General features: G+C 40.4%; 1 long non-coding RNA gene across 1 annotated transcript; it reads right to left on the reverse strand.

The window, feature by feature from the left end:
* Positions 1–7763: 7763 nt before the first annotated feature.
* On the reverse strand, positions 7764–9642 carry LOC308318072. Its single transcript, XR_013964320.1, has 3 exons — positions 9531–9642; positions 8235–8388; positions 7764–8138 (listed from the first exon to the last, which is right to left on the reverse strand). It is a non-coding gene; the product is annotated as an uncharacterized lncRNA (long non-coding RNA).
* Between the last annotated feature and the right edge of the window lie 12140 nt (positions 9643–21782).

Raw genomic sequence — 21782 nt, forward strand, 5'->3', positions numbered from 1 at the left:
CCCACTACATAACCGTTAGAATACACATTATTATTGTTGTTATTGTCTCATTGCCTGATCATTATAATTCATGTTGTTGCTGAGTAATGTCATTTGGTTCACATTTTTAATCTTAACATAAATACAATAATATTAATTCATTAATTATTACTAATTATGACTATCAATACCTGTACAAAATGTATCAGTTGATCATACAATAACATTATACATAATTTCCCTATAGTATGCTGCATTTTCAGGCTATCACTTCATTATTCCAGTATAGTTTTAACCCATTCTGACCTGAGATCAGATTCATATGGGGTTTCCACTGGACACACACTGGTCTGATGAACCCATTCTGACCTGAGATCAGATTCTAAAAATGTCAGTCGTTCTTCGATTTTTCAAAAAATAGCAGACCTACAAGCTCATAGCGCGCCACTCGGTGGCGCGCTATGAGCTTGTAGATCTGCTATTTTTCAATAGCTAAAGCATAACATGATGCTATACACCAAAATGGGTTCCCGTTCAGAATGGGTTAAGAAAGCTTTTCCCTAAACATGTTTTACAGCTTATGATGTAGCTTACACTTAATTTATTGTATTCTATTTTATTTATTTTGCCATGCTTTTAATCCTTGTAGCACGTTGAGATTCGTAAGCGCTTTATAAATAAAATGCATTGTTATTATTATTAGTTCTCATGTCAGAGGGAAATACGCTCAGTCAAATTCCTTGTACGTGAACATACTTTGGTTTTTAGTTAGTTTTGTAAAAAACACAAAACAGTTACAGGTTTTTTTTTCCGTAAAGCCTTGCTATTTATATTTTAGTAAACTAAAATGTTTAATCAATCATTCATAGGTTTCATTATTTCATTAGTTTTACTTAACTTTACTATACTTTTATTACAATTTTGAATACTATATTTTTAAAGGGTGCATTTATACTTGTATCTTTACATTGTGGTATTTTTTTCTGGACCACTGGTTGAGAACCACTGTTTTAAATGATTCACTGGTTGAGAACCACTGTTTTAAATGATTCACTGGTTGAGAACCACTGTTTTAAATGATTCACTGGTTGAGAACCACTGTTTTAAATGATTCACTGGTTGAGAACCACTGTTTTAAATGATTCACTGGTTGAGAACCACTGTTTTAAATGATTCACTGGTTGAGAACCACTGTTTTAAATGATTCACTGGTTGAGAACCACTGTTTTAAATGATTCACTGGTTGAGAACCACTGTTTTAAATGATTCCCAAGCACACAGGGTGTATAGGCACTCTATTGAATTGGTTAGTTTTATTAATAATATTACTGCTACTACGCCCTCTCCTGGCATAACCATGCAAGTTACTTTTTTTTTTTACACACATTGGCCAAAGGGTGGCGCTACAGCGCTCAATTGAACAGTTATTATGAAAAGAACTCATGCCCCGTTTAGATTCAGCCAATAAAAACATCAATACACGTCGTGTGACAGACTTGAGACTGTGAACTATGACCTCTGCCTCCATCCATGTTGAAAAACATTTTTGAATAGTTTAACTAGCCGACTGAGAGTGACACACACAACTTATACATTTTGAAATATTGGTCTATACAAGATTGGCCAGAATATTGAATGTATTTGAATATCATTATTATTAATATATTATATATATTTAAAGAAATAAGTAGTAGGCTAGGGCTGACCTCGATTAGTCGAATAGTCGACTAATCGATCGGAACGGGTCTCAGTCGACTGACCACCTCTTAGTCGATGTTCATTAAAAAAAAAAAAAAAAAAAAAGGTTTTTTTTTTTTTTTTTTTTTGCCCCAAAATATTGTATATAAAAATACAATATTTACAAAAATATACAAAAATATTGTATTATTCCACTAGGTCTGTGGGGGACATAAACACATTTGAACATTCTGACTGTTCAAATCTCCAATGTGCATGTGGAGTGTGTCTGCCTGTGTGGCAATGTGCCACTGCCTGTGACTTGAATCGCACAGTGCGCTGGCCTGATAGACTCCAGAATCTCAATCTCACCTGCTGTGCTCAATCTGGCTAATGACAAGCCTCTCAGTCGATGTTAAAAAAATAAATAAAAAAAAGTATTTGTTATTGATGTTGTGATGGTTAATTATGATGATAATTAGTTGAGCTGTGAATAATATCAGGCCAGCGCACTGTGCGATTCAAGTCACAGGCAGTGGCACATTGCCACACAGGCAGACACACTCCACATGCACATTGGAGATTTGAACAGTCAGAATGTTCAAATGTGTTTATGTCCCCCACAGACCTAGTGGAATAATACAATATTTTTGTATATTTTTGTAAATATTGTATTTTTATATACAATATTTTGGGGCAATATTTTGGGGGTGGGGGTGCTCAGTCGACTATTAGTCGACTAACAGCAAATTTATTCATCTATCAGTCGACTATACAAATCCTTAGTCGGGGACAGCCCTAGGCTACATACAGTATACAGTACACTTTCCACCACTGTTTAGAAGATGGGAAAGAGTTGGAATGAGGAGTTAGTCGTATAGTCACAAACTGAAGTAAGGTAAAGGTAAGCATGTATTTCCACACAGCCAGGAATTGTCCTTTTTAAAAGATAGGTAAAGTGTATAGAGAGAAACCGAGATGTCAAGTTTGCGGTCACTCTGATGCAGAGATGAGTCAGCACATAACCCAGTTGTGGCTAATTGAGATTGGCGATCCTTTCAGAGCCATTACAAACGGCTGCATCTTGGATCCGGCCCATATCATTCAATAGTACCACTACTACCAAAATGTGGAACGCCCTACCAGCAGTCATTAAGACATGTGAATCCCTTGACTCCTTCAAAACCGCTCTCAAAGGGCACCTATACGGACGGCTGCAATTCGACACTGGCCCCCGTAAAAATCTGAACCCCCCCCACCCCTTTTCCCCTCACTGTATATGTTTCTTTTCTCTTTTTGCTTCCTTTATGATGAATTCCTGTTCTGTTCTGTAACTATATAGAAGTGTCTATATATTTGTACGTCTCTAAATGTTTTGATGAATTGAACATTAAGGTGGACCCTCTTGTAAACAAGTGTAATGCTTTATTGGGTCGTCCACTCACAGTTAACAGTCTTTGTATTGAGTTTGTGCTTGAAATGTACTGTAATTCTACAAACTGTTAATAAATATTTAAATCAATCAATCAAAACACCACGCCACCATTCAGGCTCTAATGTCTAGCCTCCATGGATGTAAAACAGTTCCCCCCAATGGCAGAAACATGCAACTGCACCACATGGCAGCATGGAAGAGGACAACTAGAAAATGACTTGTTGTTGTTGTAAAAATGGGTAGTTTTTATAACTTGATGCATTGGTTTTGTGTTGTACAGTACCTGTCAAATATTTAAAAAAAAAAATTAAATTCTTATAATCGAATATACATTTTTTTCCCCCCGTATTTGAGGAATATTCGGAAATCTAATATTAATTTACCAGCCCTATTGTGTTGTATAGTATTGTGTTGTATACATGTAGTATTGTGTTGTATACATGTAGTATTGTGTTGTATAGTATTGTGTTGTATACAGTAGTATTGTGTTGTATAGTATTGTGTTGTATACAGTAGTATTGTGTTGTATAGTATTGTGCTAAATACTAAATACTATATAGCTCCTCGCAGATTAAATGAGGAATTTGATATCAAACCATTTCTGGGTTGAATAACTTTGCTTTTAATTTTATAATATTTTTTTAATGTTTACACAAAAAAAAAGAAAGGATCAACGTGATAAGTAATTGTATAACGATAAAGGGTGTGAAGGAATAAATGTGATGATGAACTGAGAGACTGTGGAGCTAAAGGATAAACTTAAGAAGGTATTCAAAAACTAAGTAAGAAATAGCTATACACAGAGTAAAGGCTCAAATCAAGTGGCCATAGTGCTATGAAGTGCCATTTGTTTATTTTGTTTGTTGCGTGAAAAAGTTACTATACTGTGACTATTATTAGCATATTGTTTTGCTTCTTTTTTTATAAAAATAAATAAAAAATAAAGGGGAGCATGTAAGCACTTTTATTTTTATAATTTTACTTGAATATTACATTGTTCAGTAGAAATAAGACACATTAACTGTTTTGTTTGAAAACCATGTAAAGGGGGTATACATATATTTTTTATTATTTATTATTTTAAGTTAACTGACAAAAGGGTAGACGTAATAAGCCTATAGGCTTCAGTCTATATACCTTTTTCTTTTTTCAGAATAAGAAAAAAAAAAAGATTAACTAAGAATGTTTTTTTGTATGGGGAAAAAAAACCCTAAACTAATAAACTAAACTAAATTAACAGCTATGGCATGCAGGCAAAAATTTCAAACTTTCCTTTTGCAGCATTATGTGACAACTATGTCAAACTAGGGGGTTTTCATGATTCTGAATGAATCCATTCCAAGCATTCGTTTTGCACAAAAAAAAAACACTCCTTGGGCTAAAAATGGCCATAAAGACAAATGTGATGAGGTCAGCACATGTTGGGCACATTTGTGTGGCTTTGGCTGCTTTTAGCCCAAGCAGTGTTTTTTGTGCAAAACTAATGCTTGGAATTGATTCAGAAAAGCAATGTAGGCTACTGCTGCCTCCTGCAATTATGTCCTATTATAAACAGGTGGTAGGCCTACACAGGGCAGGTGAGAGTGATATCTTATCTAACGTCCAAACTCCAGCACTTGGAAGAAGAATCACCTGCAAGGACACAAAGTATAGCCTCTCATAACATGTCTACAGTGGATTCTTATGAAACAAACACTTTGAGGATAGAAAGAGGATAATTCAAGCTTTCCCTACAGCTGCAATGTTGGTGAGTTTGATGTTTAATACAATCAGGGAGGACTTTTATTTGTGGATGAATGGGCTGCCATTAGAAGTTGCATATAGTACCTTGCCATGGATGGCATTAACTTATATGGTATGATGTCCACGGTCTGCATATTATGGAGAATGACACAACGATTAGTATAAAGTATATAAAGGCAGCCGGTCTGGTCTCCCGTATGTGTCAGCGCGCTGGTTGTCTCTTAGCCCAGTGCTTACAGCGAGTCTCTCTCTGACGCCCTGTGGAAGTCCCCTCCGCAGCCCTCTGGTGATTATTCTCATTCCCGTGCGAGTGTTTACAATTCCCAGCAAATAAACAAAACGACGTAACTATTCACCGACACAAAGCCTGCTAGACCTTAAGGTAAAAGTCTATTCTCGAAGCTGGGAAGCATCTCAGGTCCCCAGCTTCTCTCTAAAATGCACGTTGTGCCATTTTAATAACGCAATGTATACCCTGAATTTACCGGGCAGTAATTTCTTCTACTAAGGCATTTCCGGGTTTTGCCTGCGCCGATCTGGTTGGAGTCATTTTATTTAATGACTAAAATAGTGCATTTTAGAGAAGCATGGGGACCTGAGACTCTTCCCAGCTCCGAGAATAGACTTTTACCAATGTATAGCAGTCTTTGTGTCGGTGAGTAGTTACGTCGTTTTGTGTATTTGCTGGGAATTTAAAATCCTCGCACGGGAGTGAGAATATCACCGAGGGCTGCGGAAGGGACTTCCACAGGGCGTCAGAGAGAGACTCGCTGTAAGCATATATGCCACACCAGACTCTTGTCAGCTCGTGTGTGACACACAGAATACGGCGTGTGTGTCAGTGTGTGTGTTGTTTATATTGGTGCAGGTATGTTTCTCCATATTGCTGTTTAAACGATCGCCTGCACTTAATATAGTTTGCTGAACTTGACTATGACTAGTATGTTGTATCTCTTTAGCTTCGGGGCTGCAGTTGCACTCCTTTCTCATTCACTCCTTTTCTGGCGTCTTGCGCTGGGCGTGCGGTGCGGCTTCACCACGTCACCTATAGCCCCATGTGCCCTCTCCCTGCCTACGCAGAGGGCACACATGGGGCTACACGCCACCCAGGAATGTCCTCCTTCTCTGCATTATACTCATCTGGTGTCTTGGTGGACGCCACGGCAATGTAAACATGGGCTCTTGTTATAGTATTGGCCTGTGTTGTATTATACTGAACCTCCCTATCACAGTAGGCTACAGTATATTTTATCCCCCAGTGAATGCATTGTAATTTAAATGTTCTGATGAATTAATTTCATTAATTAAATTAGATTTGATGTATTTAGAAAAGCAATCATAATACAACATTATAATCAGCAATTCAAGGATTACACAGAAAAGTCCAAAGACTTGTTTCCACTGAGGTCCTCTCACACTGAACGGAACAATACTTTAAAATGCATCACAAATACATATAGGTACATTACATACAGTTCACAACACAACAAGTAGGCCTACGTCCCTATCCTCCTTCCCTCTAATATGACTCTTTTATAGGGCAACCTTTTCCAGTAGCCATTGTTTAGTCTTCTGTTTAAATGTCCTCAGATTGGAGGTCAGTTTAACACTGGTTTCCAGGCTGTTCCACTGTGTGACAATCAATGAGCCTTTTTACTTTTAAAAGCAGCGAGCACCACATCTGCAATATACTGGCTCTGGTGAAATGGTTGTGTACCTCGTTTACCTGCCTTAAAAACATGTTCTTAAAACTGCTGGGACCTCTCCGTATTTAATTTTATGGACCATGTTTAGTCTAGCCGTCACAGCAACAGTGTGACTTACTTTGTCACAGTATTACAGTAACTTTAACAGTACAGTCGAGTCACAGCAGCAGAATGACTTACTTTGTCACAGTATTACAGTAGGCTAACTTTAACACATGTAGGGCAGCGGTGGCCGAACGGTTTGCGGAGCGATCTTGATATCGGAAGGTCGCTATAGTTCGTATCCCCGGACCGGCACGTTAAAATTACCGCCGCTGAAGTGCCCTTGGACAAGGCATTGAACCCCCTACCATGAAATGTTCTATGAGCCAGGCCTGGCTGTAAACAAGTTCTTGAGCTTAGTCCAGTTACCCTCAGGGTAAACATGGTACCTGTCCTTTCCTTAGTCCAGTTACCCTGCAGGGTAAACATAGTACCTTTCCTTTCCTTAGTCCAGTTACCCTGGGTAAACATAGTACCTTTCCTTTCCTTAGTCCAGTTACCCTGCAGGGTAAACATCCCTGCAAGCGAGCCTGCACTGGCCCCGTCAGGGCCCACTTAGGGCTGGCTTAAGGGCCCACCGTGGGCTGCCCACACAGGGCCCCAGAGGGCTTGCTCATTGGCAAAGTGTGGGCCCCTAAGTGCTGGCCCTGCATGGGCAGCCCTCACATAGCCCTGACATGCCTACAGTGGCCCCCCGTTGGCCCACTTGGGGCTCTGACTAAGCAGCCCTCACTTAGCCCTCAGGAAGCCCCATCAAACTATAACACCAAAATATTCTATTAATCTAAAATGTATGCAGTCACTGCATTACTAAGATCTGTATTGTAAAAGAAAATTCAATAGTCAAAAAGATTCAAATCAATGATTCAATGTAATGTAATACAAAACAAATATAAAACACATTTGCAAATATAAAACCAGTGCAACCTTTCTATCAAAACCGGCAGACACAGGGGAACTGAATCAAGTTCAATTCCACGGCCGAAATTAATACTTTGGGGTACAACCCACTTGTATAGAATGAATGAATGAACGAACAGTCTCTTTTCTTCAGGCACTGTTAATTTATTAGTAAAGTACATTTTCATCAAGTTCACTTCAACTCATACAATAGACAATACATACATACAATAACCTGCCTCTCGCCCAACCAAACGGTGGAACAGCTAAAGATGGCAGATGGACAACAAAATAATGGACAGTGATATGCAATAAATATATTTATTGCATGTGCTGCTTACAGCGGCCATCAAATGCATTACAATTAAATGTGGGTGGAACAAATATGGGACATTTACCAGATGGAACAAATTACATATGCCCTGAGGCTTCAACCAAACATATTTAGTAAAAGGCGGAGTCCTGTACTGCCTGAGGTAGCAGCTGAGATTGTGAAAAAAAAAGAAAAAATCAGTTGTAAGAAAAATGTATAGGCCTACTTGTAATTCTGTGAAGTTCAAAAAAAAAGAATGGACGGTCGACTCTCTCTCTCTGTCCTCCCTTTCATCCCATCGTGCAACGCACTGCAACGGTCACCCACTCCAAACTCCAGTCACCTGGAAATATATTAAAAAAAAATGTTTTAACATACATACATACAATTACATACATACATACATATTTATACTTAAGTATTCATTGTCAAAGCTTACTCTTCCACTGCGGCCTCACTGCAAGCCAGCTGACGGTGAAATCGCTGCTTTCGTCCACCCGCTCTGTCTCGCGAGTTCCGCAGCCACACCATTATCTCCTTTTCCACATCCGACTCCTGAGGACTAGGCTGAATGCGGCACTTTCTTACAGCCTCTGAAACATAAAAACAAATAGGCTTATATGAAACAATTATTTTTGTAGTAAGCAATTTCTTATTCGTTGCTGTCGGGCAGATCTTATATCAACATCCTTCAACTTTTTGTGATTTTGTTCTGTTTTTGTAAATGAAAGCCCTACTTGATACTAAATAACTCTACTGGAACACAGGTTGTATTTTCCATGACCATTTCCTGATGGTATAGACATACAAGGTTTTTAACCAACAGCAACTTGCTATGCTATTTCTATTTGATAGCTATTTCAAAGATTGTATCGCAACTCTATGCATAACGCATAAGTGTATTTTTTTTAACCCTATTGCCTGTTTTCTAATACTCTATAACAGTGGTTCTCAACCTGTGGTACGCGTACCACCGGTGAAACGCGAGGCCCCCTCTGGTGGTACGCAGAGCAACCTCCCCAAAAAAGAAAAATGTGGGGACTGATATATAAAAACATATAATAGGCTACTATCGAAAAACTTCTGAGAATTATGGAAGCGTTAAAATGATGATGATCGTGGCTCAAAACTGGAACTAAGTGTGGATCAAGAGGAGAATATTTTGACCAGCAGCACGTAGAAACTGAAGTGGTAGATGTGTAGGGTCACACGTCACAGAACAGCGCTCCAGGAGCGCCAGTGAATCGCACCCAAACTCCCAGCACCAATTGGTGCCGATTAAATGGCACAATAACCCAGTTAATATGACACAGAAACTGGGATTCAACAGAACTGGAGTGGGGCAGAGGAGTAGCCTACAGATAGTGTGGTGATAATGAGTCATTCATAATTTCATACATGATGAAACCCATTTCAAACGGTGTCTTACAACCAAACGCATGTAGCCTACTGAAAAGAGTTGATTTCTTAACCCTATAAGACCGGGAACACATTACATTTTTTTGATTTATTTTGGCTATTCAGAAATAGCAGATATACAAGTTTGTAGATCTGCTATTTTTGAAAAATAGTGTACTTGGTGTAAAAAGGTTGAGAACCACTGCTCTATAATAAGTAAATACATTTTCCATACAAGTGTTTGAATTTGACTTCAAATACGAGTTTGACTAACAAATGAGTACGTGTTTGATTAGGGTGAAAATGATCAATTTTGAATTGAGTTATTTAGACTTACCGGTTACAACCCTCTTCAGTCTCAGGGACTGAAAAGGTCTCTTGATTTGAGCCGTTCCAATTTAATTGATTGGCTAGAGAATGGCCAATCAATGTCGTCATCAACCTTCTTGTTGCAGCCTGGACATCACACCCACCAATGGCTCCTAGATAGGCAATCTGACATAAAACATTAAAACACAATAAAACATTATTGCCTTTGGTAAAATCAAATGATAGAAAGCAAAACAGGTTAGGGCCACTGTATGTAGAATTGCTAAGTGATTATACAATAGTCAAAATGAATTTAGATAGCATACAATATAATTTATTTATATACCAAATCTTTCCGACAGCGATGGTCTTCAATTCTTTTCTCCAAGACATCCATGTCCTCGTAGGTTTGAAGGGGCAATGTGATGTCATCAGGCAACGTGATCTCTGCTGTATTTGAGCGAGAGAGATTTGCCACTGCCTTCTCCAGCATAGTCAGCCTGTCCTTAATTTCCTCCATCGTGTTAATTAAGTATCTGTCCATACCTGAGAAGGAAAAACTATAATTAGAAACTGAACAGAAACTGTAGCATCATCAGCACCTCTTAGCTGGGGAGTGGAATCGGATATCATTTTCTATAGATATGATTATCAATATATACATATCAAATATACATATCAGTATAATATAAATATCAGCTGTGCCGGGTCCTTCAGTGCTGCTTACGGAACTCGGCTCTGCCTCGTTCCTGCAGCAATGCTGTGCCGATAATCACGGTTAAGCACAACCTCTCGTGTAATATTGCATAATTCCATTACCGTCTGATGATCGGTCATTACCGTGCATGGATTTATACAAAAGCCAAATCCAAACCTATCCTCCATGGTAAAGAATACGGAGCTAGAGCAGTACCTTTTTAACCCATTCAGACCGGGATAATCTACATGCTGTTATACCTTTCAATCTGGGAACGTGTCTATGCCATTCATTTCTGAAACTCTTAACACTAGCCAGTCTGAAAGAAATTCACTACTACTCAGTCGCTGAACGGTCAGAGGGACCGTGTTTTTGGTGCGATTTGATTGGCCACTCTCTCCCCCACTCCAACTGGAGACGTTCAAGCCGGCTGCATCCCATTTCCAACGAATTAAATCATATATGTTTGGCTGGTTAATTAACTTGGAATTTGTTTACTATTTTGATAAGATAATATGAATACAATGATTATTATCCATGATGAGGGCAGAGGGATGTTATTATTGAATGCTCGGTTTCAATGGAGCGAGAAGCTAGCTAGCCTAGCCTAGTTAGCTAGCTGTCTGTGTCGTGTGTTAAGTGTTGTTAACAATGGGACATTGTCTGAACTGCTGAGATGTTGTCATTTCTAAACACATGTTTTCACTCCTAAAATGTATAAAACTAATAATACATGTAATACATATTTTGCCCGGTTAGTGCTATATTGCAACATAGCCATGGAAGAGTGTAGCTTTGTTGCTTCTTTTTTTCCTTCTTCCACCCTGCAAAGATCACTCTTTCTTGTGTGTTATCGATGTAATTAATATTATGTGACGGTGACCCCACGCCATGTACAGACTGCTTGACTAGGCATGTAAACATCACATAATTGTATTAATGTTTAAGTGTAATGATGTTATTGACCGGATTGTCCGTAGTAACAGACCCCCATTCCTCCAGCCGTTAGCTTACATTTGCTAATATTATAAGCTAACCGCATTACTAAAGCTAATGTATTGAAGTAAATGCGGCATGTCCGCGGTAAATTACTCATACAAGTGAGTCGCGTTATATTTACCTAAATTACAAGCCAAAGTACATTCCAAATAAACAATTATTAGCCACGTTATGTTGTTATATCAGTTTAATTAATAAAAACATTTGCTAAGCCCGTGTGTATTTCTTTGTCCCAACTTGCAAGTACATCAACCACGTGACCGGGCTGTTTTCTGCCCCCTCAATATCCCAACCGAAATATTTTATAAGATGGCTCTCCGCATCATAAGTGCATAAAATACTTGTTTATTTGGAGTGAACATGACAATGACGAGTAAATAAATATTAACACGACTCCCGTCGATACGTTATTTAGCCTGGACATTTCCGAATTTAGCTGAAAACGGGCTTAGTAGCCAGTATTATATTTCATTGATTGTGCCAAAGAAAGAATCGCGTCAGGTCAAACGGGCCATGCACACCATTGCTCACGAAAGCGACACCCTTGCAAGCAGCCTAGTTCACATACATGACGAAATACGACATTAGAGTTATATATTGTCATTTTTATATAGAGGGGGAAACATTATAGGCTACGCGTGTTATCGATATAATGTAATTAATATATTTGATTGATCCAAATAATCGCCTAGTTAGCTAGCTGTATGTGTGTTGCGTGTTCTTTTTTTTCCTCCACCCCTCTTTTCTTTAAATTATAACTCGCTCATTTTTTGCTCATTTAAAAAAATTCAAAAAACCATGTAAACTACGGAATTCGGTCTTTCATTTGGTATATAGATCGGTTGTGTAGGCCCTCTCTACGAAACGATATCAAGTGAAAAGGAAATGTCGGGGAATCGGGTTATAAAAGACACCATTATCAAGCAGCAAAAAGGCGAGTAGGCCTATGGGGGAGGAAGGGGGACGTCGGTCCATTGTGCCGATAATAGCTTGACAGAGTAAGAGATATATGCCTAAAATCATATTTACAAAACGTTTCAAATGGGGAAAAAAACTGAGATGATTTCAATCGAATATTTAGACAAAGTCATGCAAGGGGAACTTTCTCTGGACTCCATGGGCTAAGAAAATAAACTTTTAAATCTCAAAACCGGTCAGAATGACCGCTCCGACGTCGTAGTGTTAAAGCCCCATACGTCACCATATGACAGAGTTGGATGCCGAAAATAGCAGATCTGCTATTTTCCAGCCTGAGTCGTGTCGCAAAGGTGAAACATCAACGTGGCTTTAGGATTTAGAAGGCGTTTTCAGAATTGTCCTCAAGTCTAAATGGGTTAACAGGACGGAGCTACAATGTAAAAATCCTGTTTAACCATTATTAATAGTTAATTTGGGTTACATTAGTAAACTACAGATTTTACAATGGAAGCTGCCATTCTTAGTTAGCTGTTAAAGTGTGTTGTGTGGGAAGCTACTCCAATTGATTAATTCAACATTAAATTCAACATCCTGAAACAAACTGTTTGCAGACGTAAACATACATGAACCATGCTAAATCCAGATGTGACGTTTGTGGGCATTCCTGTCTCCCCATGTATCTATTGGGGCTATCAAACATACCTGCTGCTGATGGAGCACGCCTCACAGCAGGGGGTACGACCACAGGTGGAAGGTGGCTCACAGATGAAAGGTGACTGGCCGGTGGTGGACTCGCTGTTGACAGGTGACTGGCCGGTGGTAGGTGACTCCACGGTGGTAGGGGACTCAGCGTTGACAGGTGACTATCCCACGGTGGTGGGGGACTCGGTGTTGACAGGTGACTGGCCCACGGTGGTGGGGGACTCTGCGTTGAAAGGTGACTGACCGGTGGTAGGCGACTCTGCATTGACAGGTGACTGGCCGGTGGGAGGCGACTCTGCATTGACAGGTGACTGACCGGTGGTAGGTGACTCGCGGTTGACAGATGACTGACCGGTGGTAGGTGACTTGCGGTTGACAGATGACTGACCGGTGGTAGGTGACTTGCGGTTGACAGATGACTGACCGGTGGTAGGTGACTTGCGGTTGACAGATGACTGGCCGGTGGTAGGCGACTCTGCATTGACAGGTGACTGGCCGGTGGTAGGCGACTCGGCGTTGGCAGTGGACTGGCCGGAGGTAGGGGACTCGCTGATGCACGGTGACTTGAAGACAGCAAACCCATTGGTGGTGGTGGGACTGGTGGCTGGTGTACGACCGAAACTGTTACCACTTCAGACTGTCTGGGCCGTTTTGGTGGCGCACACTCAGGCTCAGTGTAGCGTTTAGTAGCTCTGTGGAAAATGAGGAGCAACAATCTAAGAATGCATTTTAGCACACAAACTGAATGACTGGTTCATACTATTTTAGCCATAGTAATAGCTCTCATGATCTTGTTCAGAACATATAGAAGAATGCACCAGTACTACAATCCTTATATAATATTTAAACAGCTTTGCATTAAGACAAATAAAAAATACGAAATGAACACTTACTGTCTTGACCGCTGACTGCGATCCAATTCTTCGGGTTCACTTTCAATAATCAAACTTGTTTCTGCCTTTTTGGCTTTAGACCTTGCCTTTTCATAATCCACTGTAATGTAACAAAATAAGTGCAAGTAAGAAACAAAGTGTCAGTAAGAAACAAAGTAAGTGTCACGCCTTGCATCAATTTAGGCAATCAAATATCAGCTATTTTATTAGTAGTTACTTAAGAATAATCAAATAAGTACATTATTTTTAAATGCTTTAATAAAAAGGTTATCGATTAAGCACTTAAAGGACCACTTCAGCCATTTTCAACCAATCTCCATATAATTGGTCCTAACTAATGTTCATTATAACATGGTACGATGTTTGTCTACTTGGTCTGTCTCTCAGAGAAGGGCTGTCGACAAAATGGTACCGTTTTATAATGAACATTAGTGAGGACCAATTATATGAAGCATCGAAAAAGGCTCAAGTGGCCCTTTAAATTTAATGGCTCCCAAATCTGGAAGAAAATAAATACCTGCTGTTGCCAAAATTTTGATTTGATGTGCTGTCCATGTGAACATGGGAACATCATGCGTCACCAAAGCTGCCTTGATTTTGCTGGGGTCATTGTACGGTGGCCACATAGTCATTGACGAGTCCTCATTAAGCCATTTGCTGCTCACAATGGCTACAGAGTTATCCAGGAACTCCACAATTTTGTACAACGCCATTAGGAGGAGCTGAAAATGAATACATACAGGAAGAGACAAAAAAGGGGCAAAAAAACAAACAAACAAAAATAAAAACAAAAACACTCAGTAGCTATGGAGGAAAGGAATAGCTGCCCATTCTGTGTCCATGGGAAGCAAAACATATTTTCTTGTTATAGCTGACAAACAGATTATTTGATCTGTACTTTCTAGATGACTTGCTTTATAAATGCCAATGTCTTTTGAATCTAGAGGACTTGAGTAAAGAGAATCTAGCTTTGAAAACTTCCTGAACATGATGTACTTTCTATCCGACTTTTCATCACATAGTATGTTCTGTACCAGTCCCAAATCCCCATGAACCATCACACAGTTGTCCCCTGTAGTTGTGGCAACACAGAAATCCTGAAACACAGCCTTTTTATACTGTGTGCAGTGAGGCAGGTATGGTATTGATGGGCCACAAGAGTGTTTCATTTTCAGCAAAGGTGCCTTGCTGTCCGTCTGCTTTGCTTTTTTTGTTGTAAAAAAGGTCCGCTCAAGTGTAATTATGTGAAATATCTGTTTAAGAACAAATTGTGGTTTGCGAGTTGCTTTTTTCAATTTCCTCATATAGTTTTCAAATGGAAAAGCTGACACTCCATCTAAAGCTCCATACCTCCTAACATCATCAGCCAAATGAGTCAAATTGTGAACATTATAGATCAATTCATCAATACCATACAGCTGCTCAAATTCACATAAGAAATGTTTCATGAGATTATCAGCATAGTCACAATAATAATTGCACAAGGCAGGACAGAGCATCATGTACATGGCAACGGAGAAATTCATGAAATTATTGTAGTGGGAGGAGGGAAGGAACTCTTTTAAGACAATTGGACCTGTATAAAGTAAGAACTGGCGACACTCAGTGGCTTTCCATGTGTCTACGTGCGCTAAACTTCTTGGCTTTCTTTGAAACTCGACAGGGATGTGTTGCCTTAGCTGCTGCAACCTGGCAGAAATGGCCATCACCGCCCGAGTGCCCAATCTACATGACAAATCACCCTTCATCCAAAAGAATATCAATCTTCGAGTCACTCCGAGGCAAACGAGGTGCATGTAGTCCAAAATGAACATTGTGACCATTCCTATGCTAAGCCGTGCAAGGGGAGAGTTGCCCTTGTGGTGATCCTCATCCTCCTGCCTAGAGAACTGATCATCTGTACGTAGTGTAGCCGTCTTCTCTGGGAAAGTCATGTGATGTTTGACATAGACTCCCTCTTGAGTGCAGCGCTCACAACCAAAGTACCCATTGTGTCCCTTAATGTTTTTGATAAAGGCTCTTGCAGGAGCATCACAAATTAAACAGTCAATCGTCAATCTGAAATTTTTTCCTGCCACCTCAAAGCCTCCTTCAAGCCTGGCTACCTCCTGCACAAAGTCATCTAAATACTGCTCTAAATCAAGAGGCTTGCTGTTGCCACAAAAGATGCCAATTACAAAAGGTTCCTTTTCAAATGACACTTTACCTAAAATTGGCCACAACTGTAGAGAGCTCTTCTTAAACAAAGACAATCCATCAACATTAATTTGGAGGCCAATAGTGTTGCTAACACTGTTGATGAGACTTGTTGAAATTGTCTGTAGGTAAGAAAGAATGCCAAAATGTAAATATTCACCTCCTTTTATGTTTTTAACATTGGCTACTATTTTTGCTGTTTTAAGCAGGGTGCGGGCTTGCTTTGGCAAATTTGGATGGAACTCCTGCAGTGTACAAAGAAGATCTGAGAGTGTATTCTGTGGCACATCGTTCCTCAGAGCCCACTCACACAGCAACTTGGCCAATTTTGTACATTCATCTTCAACTGTATCACATTCATCACTACTGTCACCTTCTTCCTCTGCATCACTCTCATCACTACTCTCTATAATACCGTCACCATCTGGGACTGTATCATTCACAAGTGTAGTATCACAGTCATCATCAAATGAATTTAGGCAGTCCATGAAAACTTCATCTTCCTCATCGTTGACATTAAAGGTCAGATTGGATTCAGGATTCACTTCTCCCAATATATCACTTGTATTTATCTCTTGAACTGAGGATGAATCAAAAGAAGTTAGGATCCTTAGTGTGCGCCGGCGTTTGGTCCAGTAACTGCTGGAAGCCATGACAAAGAGTGCCCTTTAGAAGCAAGGAAGGATGCAGGTCGAAGGTGGCTCTCAGGTTCTCTGAAAGCTGGTGTAAGTAGGCTCCCTGGGGGAAAATGATCATGTATATATTGAGAATTGTATGAAGGAATTGACATATCTGGGGTCAACTATCAAAAGTAATGGGGAGTGTGGATGAGAAGTGAAGAGGAGTGCATGCAGGGTGGAACAGATGAGAAGGTTATCTGTGACAAAAAGGTAGTGTAATAGAACGGTAGTGAGACCAGCCATGTTGTACAGCCTGGAAACGGTGACACTGACAAAAAGACAGGAGGCAGAGCTGGTGGAATCGAGGATGCTACGATTCTCACTAGGAGTGACAAGGATGGACATGATCAGAAATGACTACATAAGAGGATCGGCCCAGGTTTGGAGATAAAGCAAGAGGCGAGGTTGAGATGGTTTGGACAGTAGGGAAGAGGGTACATTGGGAGAAGGATGCTGAACATGGAACTGCCAGGTAAGAGAAGGCCAAAGAGGAGGTTTATGGATGTGATGAAAGACGACATGCAGGTGGCAGCCTGGCAGGAGTCACGAGGAAGATGCAGACAACACAACCAGATGGAAATTGAAGATCTGCTGTGGTGACCCCAATAGGAATTAACCGAAAGAAGTAGTAAGCTAAGAAGATGGTTTAAGTGGTTAGTTATTTTTACAGTCTACTAAAACATACCTGCTGATGTGGAGAGTGAACTCAAGTGAGGAAGCCTGGTCTGGGCTGTCTCCCAGTTGACAGAAGATGGCTCCCTGTGGGCAAATCATAGTGTATGTCAGGCGTGTCCAAAAGTATTTTTCAAAGAGGGACATAAGAAATTTGGCTATTAAAAAATAGCAGATCATGAGCTCATGAGCTTGTAGATCTGCTTTTTTTTGTAATCGTGAAAATGTTTGCAAATCTAAGAAGATGGTTTAAGTGGTTAGTTATTTTTACAGTCTACTAAAACATACCTGCTGATGTGGAGAGTGAACGCAAGTGAGGAAGCCTGGTCTGGGCTGTCTCCCAGTTGACAGAAGATGGCTCCCTGTGGGCAAATGATGGTGTATGTCAGGCGTGTCCAAAAGTATTTTTCAAAGAGGGACATAAGGAATTTGGCTATTAAAAAATAGCAGATCATGAGCTCATGAGCTTGTAGATCTGCTATTTTTTTTAAATCGTGAAAATGTTTGCATACATTACATACATTTTTTTAAAGCGAACATTTTTAACTGTTACAACTACTGGGAGTCCCTGGAACAAAATATTTTGAGATGGGGATCCACGGCCAATTACATATAATTTTTGAGAACCACTGATGTTATAGAAATATACGTTTTTCTGTTGATTTAAAAATACATTCGTAGAATCCCCATAAGAAAAGATTTGAGTTACAAATGTTTGCTTTAAAATATATATAATAATAGCAGATCTACAAGCTCATAGCACGGCTATGGGCATATATATATATATTTATTTAATGAAAGGCTTTGAGTGTGTCGTTTACTGTAGAAGCCTATTACAGACTGATTCTCATCTTATCTCTGGCTGGTAATATAAAATAAATATCACCCTTTTTAAAATAGACATTTTTCTAGAATCAGGCATTTAAAAATCAATAAAATGAGTGTATCTCAAGCATTAGGGCGCTTGTGTGTGTGTGTGTGTGTGTGTGTGTGTGTGTGTGTCCTACACCAGTGGTTTTCAAACTTTTTCATGTCAAGGGCTCCCCAATTCACACTTAAAAACAAGCTTTTCGAGACAATAGAGAAATGTGCCATATCCCTCAAGGTTCAAGGTTCTTTATTATTTGTCTCCCGAGGAAGACATTGTGTCTTAGACAAAGGTCCCGCATGCAAGCGTAGCCCTTATGTCCATTTCGCCGCAGTGCAGCGCCAAAAAATCCCTGGGACCCAAACCAGTGAAAATAGCTGATCGTCAAGCTCACACAGCGTCGCTTTGCGCCACATTGTGAGCTTGTAGATCAGCTAAAACGTGCAATTCACCAATGCAACAGTGTTATTGACCAACGTGTACCTTTGAAATGAGCAACTTATCATGTTTAAGTCTGGTTTGTTGGGCTAAGCTGAAGTCAACAGCTAGCTGTCAAAGTTAGCTGCTAGTAGCTAACTATACTATAGCCACAACTCAGCTGATGTTGCTACACTAAACTTAGGTCTACTCGACGGAAATTATATCTGAATTTGCTAAATGTACTCAAATACAACCTCAACACAACATCACACTTAAACTGTAACAAATGTTTGCTGTTAAACGTAATTATTATTCATAAAAAAACTCACCAGATAGAACTTAGACAGATACGTTTCTTTCCTCCGAATCCTCCCGCCGTCCCATGACGTAGCACAACAAACTACAAAGTAAAAGGGCTTCTTTCCTACTGTCGTCTGTCGACCAATGAGATTAATACTTTTCGCAAGATTGACAGTTCAGCGACAAATGATAACTAACCATGAGGAGAGAGGTGGGACATCCATCCCAGACAGGCGGAGTGATACTGAGCCTCGAGGCTCTACAGTGAGACGTTGTAGAACGCGGAGTGATATGATAAAAAAGAAAAAATAGTTCCAAGCTTAGGCGCAAAACTGGACAGATTTATTTCGCATGAGTTGTTCTATGCTAGAAAAATAATAATAAAGTTAATTTAAAGCAGTGCTAAAAAATGTGGTTTGGTGCAGTGGTGGAAAGTAACTATACACACAAATATATAATATATACATACATATACATTAATATTGTGTGTGTGTGTGTGTGTGTGTGTGTGTGTGTGTGTGTGTGTGTGTGCGTGTGCGTGCGTGCTTGTGCGTGTGTGTGTGTGTGTGTGTGTGTGTGTGTGTGACTGTGTGTACATATAACTATACGTACAGGGGAAAAGAGCGGCAAAATGATTATAATATATAAATTATTGTTTATGGGCTGCCCACACAAAAACGCATGGGGGCCAAAGGTACAAATCTGCTCTTGGCCCTGAACGGACAGACCCACACTGGCCCACTATGGGCTTGGCCCAGCGCAGCCCGCAAGTGTGGGCTGCCCACAGCAAGCCTGCAGTGAGACCACAGCTGTGGGCCTCACTTGGGCAAACCCGGTATGGGCCTGTGCAGGTTTGGTGCGGGCTTGGCATAGCCCTCACTGCCCACACATAGCCTGCATGGGCCCCACAGGGGCGCGCTTGCAGGGATAGTACCTTTCCTTTCCTTAGTCCAGTTACCCTGCAGGGTAAACATAGTACCTTTCCTTTCCTTAGTCCAGTTACCCTGGGTAAACATGGTACCTTTCCTTTCCTTTCCTTTACTGCAGTCGAGTCACAGCAGCAGTATATGATTTACTTTGTCACAATTGGAAAAGAACTGAACCGGTTCCCATTGGGAACCAACCGGTGGAAAAGAACTGAACCGGTTCCCACTGGGAACCAACCGGTGGAAAAGAACTGAACCGGTTCCCATTGGGAACCAACCGGTGGAAAATAACTGAACCGGTTCCCACTGGGAACCAACCGGTGGAAAATAACTGAACCGGTTCCCATTGGGAACCAACCGGTGGAAAAGAACTGAACCGGTTCCCACTGGGAACCAACCGGTGGAAAAGAACTGAACCGGTTCCTATTGGGAACCAACCGGTGGAAAAGAACTGAACCGGTTCCCACTGGGAACCAACCGGTGGAAAAGAACTGAACCGGTTCCCATTGGGAACCAACCGGTGGAAAAGAACTGAACCGGTTCCCACTGGGAACCAACCGGTGGAAAAGAACTGAACCGGTTCCCATTGGGAACCAACCGGTGGAAAAGAACTGAACCGGTTCCCACTGGGAACCAACCGGTGGAAAAGAACTGAACCGGTTCCCACTGGGAACCAACCGGTGGAAAAGGGGCCACAGTATAGACTAGTCTCTAGGCCTACATTCTGTTTGTTTACTGTTGAGCTACATGAAGCTAATCATCTGGTAGTCTCGAGTATACCTGTTTGTGTACAAACAAACAAACATTGCATTCTGTCTCTTTAACCCATTTAGGCCTGACATCGACATTTAAAAAAATGTCTTCTAAAATAATCTGAAATACCTACAGTATAAGTATGTTTCTATGTCAGTGGTGCTCAATATTTCATGTCAAGAACCTTAAAAAATGTATTTGGCCGCCGACCCCCATCTGAAATTATGTTGTTCCAGGAACTTCCCCAGAAGCAAAGATTTGAGTTAAAAAATATATTATATTCCAAATGTGCGACATATTTTCACGATTTTTCAAAAATAGCAGACCTACAGTACAAGCTCGTAGCGCGCCAATAAAGTCATGACATCACACCGTGCATTATAATAAAGGCACAGAGGGGTCAATCGACTGTACACTGTTCAAACTGTGTCTGGTGATATGGGGGAGAGAGAGAGAGAGTGGATTTAAAGTGTGACGGACACTTTACCGTGAGTGTGGTTTCAAAATAAAACAAATAAAAGAATCGTACATCTGTTAGGTATTTTCTGTGGTTTTGTGGGTGATGGTCATGAGTCCTTTGCCCTTTTAATCTTATGACCCGGTGTCTCCTATGGTCTTGCCAAATTATGGATTATGTATTGCCCTGTGACTGACATTTGATGTCACACTGTCCCACTGACTGTAAAATAGTATGGTTCTGGCCCCGCCAGAGTTTAGATAGTAAAACTGCTCTGCTAGCTAGCGTTGGTAGATAAGAATTGTTTTGTTTCCATTTGCCATAACACCCAGCCTCTGTGTTTTTGCCCTTGAAGTTAGTATTCGCTCTAACAGACTGCAAACTGCACTCAATGACGTTATGCCCTGTCCCCCGGTTCCACTAACTGATATTGCATGTCCGGACTATCTCTGCCCCGTGAGATAGTTCCTGTATGCAATATTCGTGACGTCTTGCATTATCTGTCCATTTGTAAACAAATATGTTTATTGACCTTGTTGTTCAACACATTTTCCGGTGTATTGATTACGGTATGCTATATTAACCATGTTCAATTTGGACATGGTCAGAGATCCTTGTGGAAACGCTGTCCGGATTACATGCCTTCTTCTCTCCCGATACAATGGTGAATATGAATATATCTGATTGAACCCCCTCCTAGCTCTGCTTGTCTGAAATTGTCTTCCTTGTGTCCGTCAAATTCATTCTAAGGTATTTTGGTTAACTCTGTAATACTCTGACTTTTACTCATTATAGTTCA

The sequence above is a fragment of the Protomyctophum bolini genome, assembly GCF_963924005.1.
Source record: "Protomyctophum bolini genome assembly, chromosome: 7".
Classification (NCBI taxonomy): Eukaryota; Metazoa; Chordata; class Actinopteri; order Myctophiformes; family Myctophidae; genus Protomyctophum; species Protomyctophum bolini.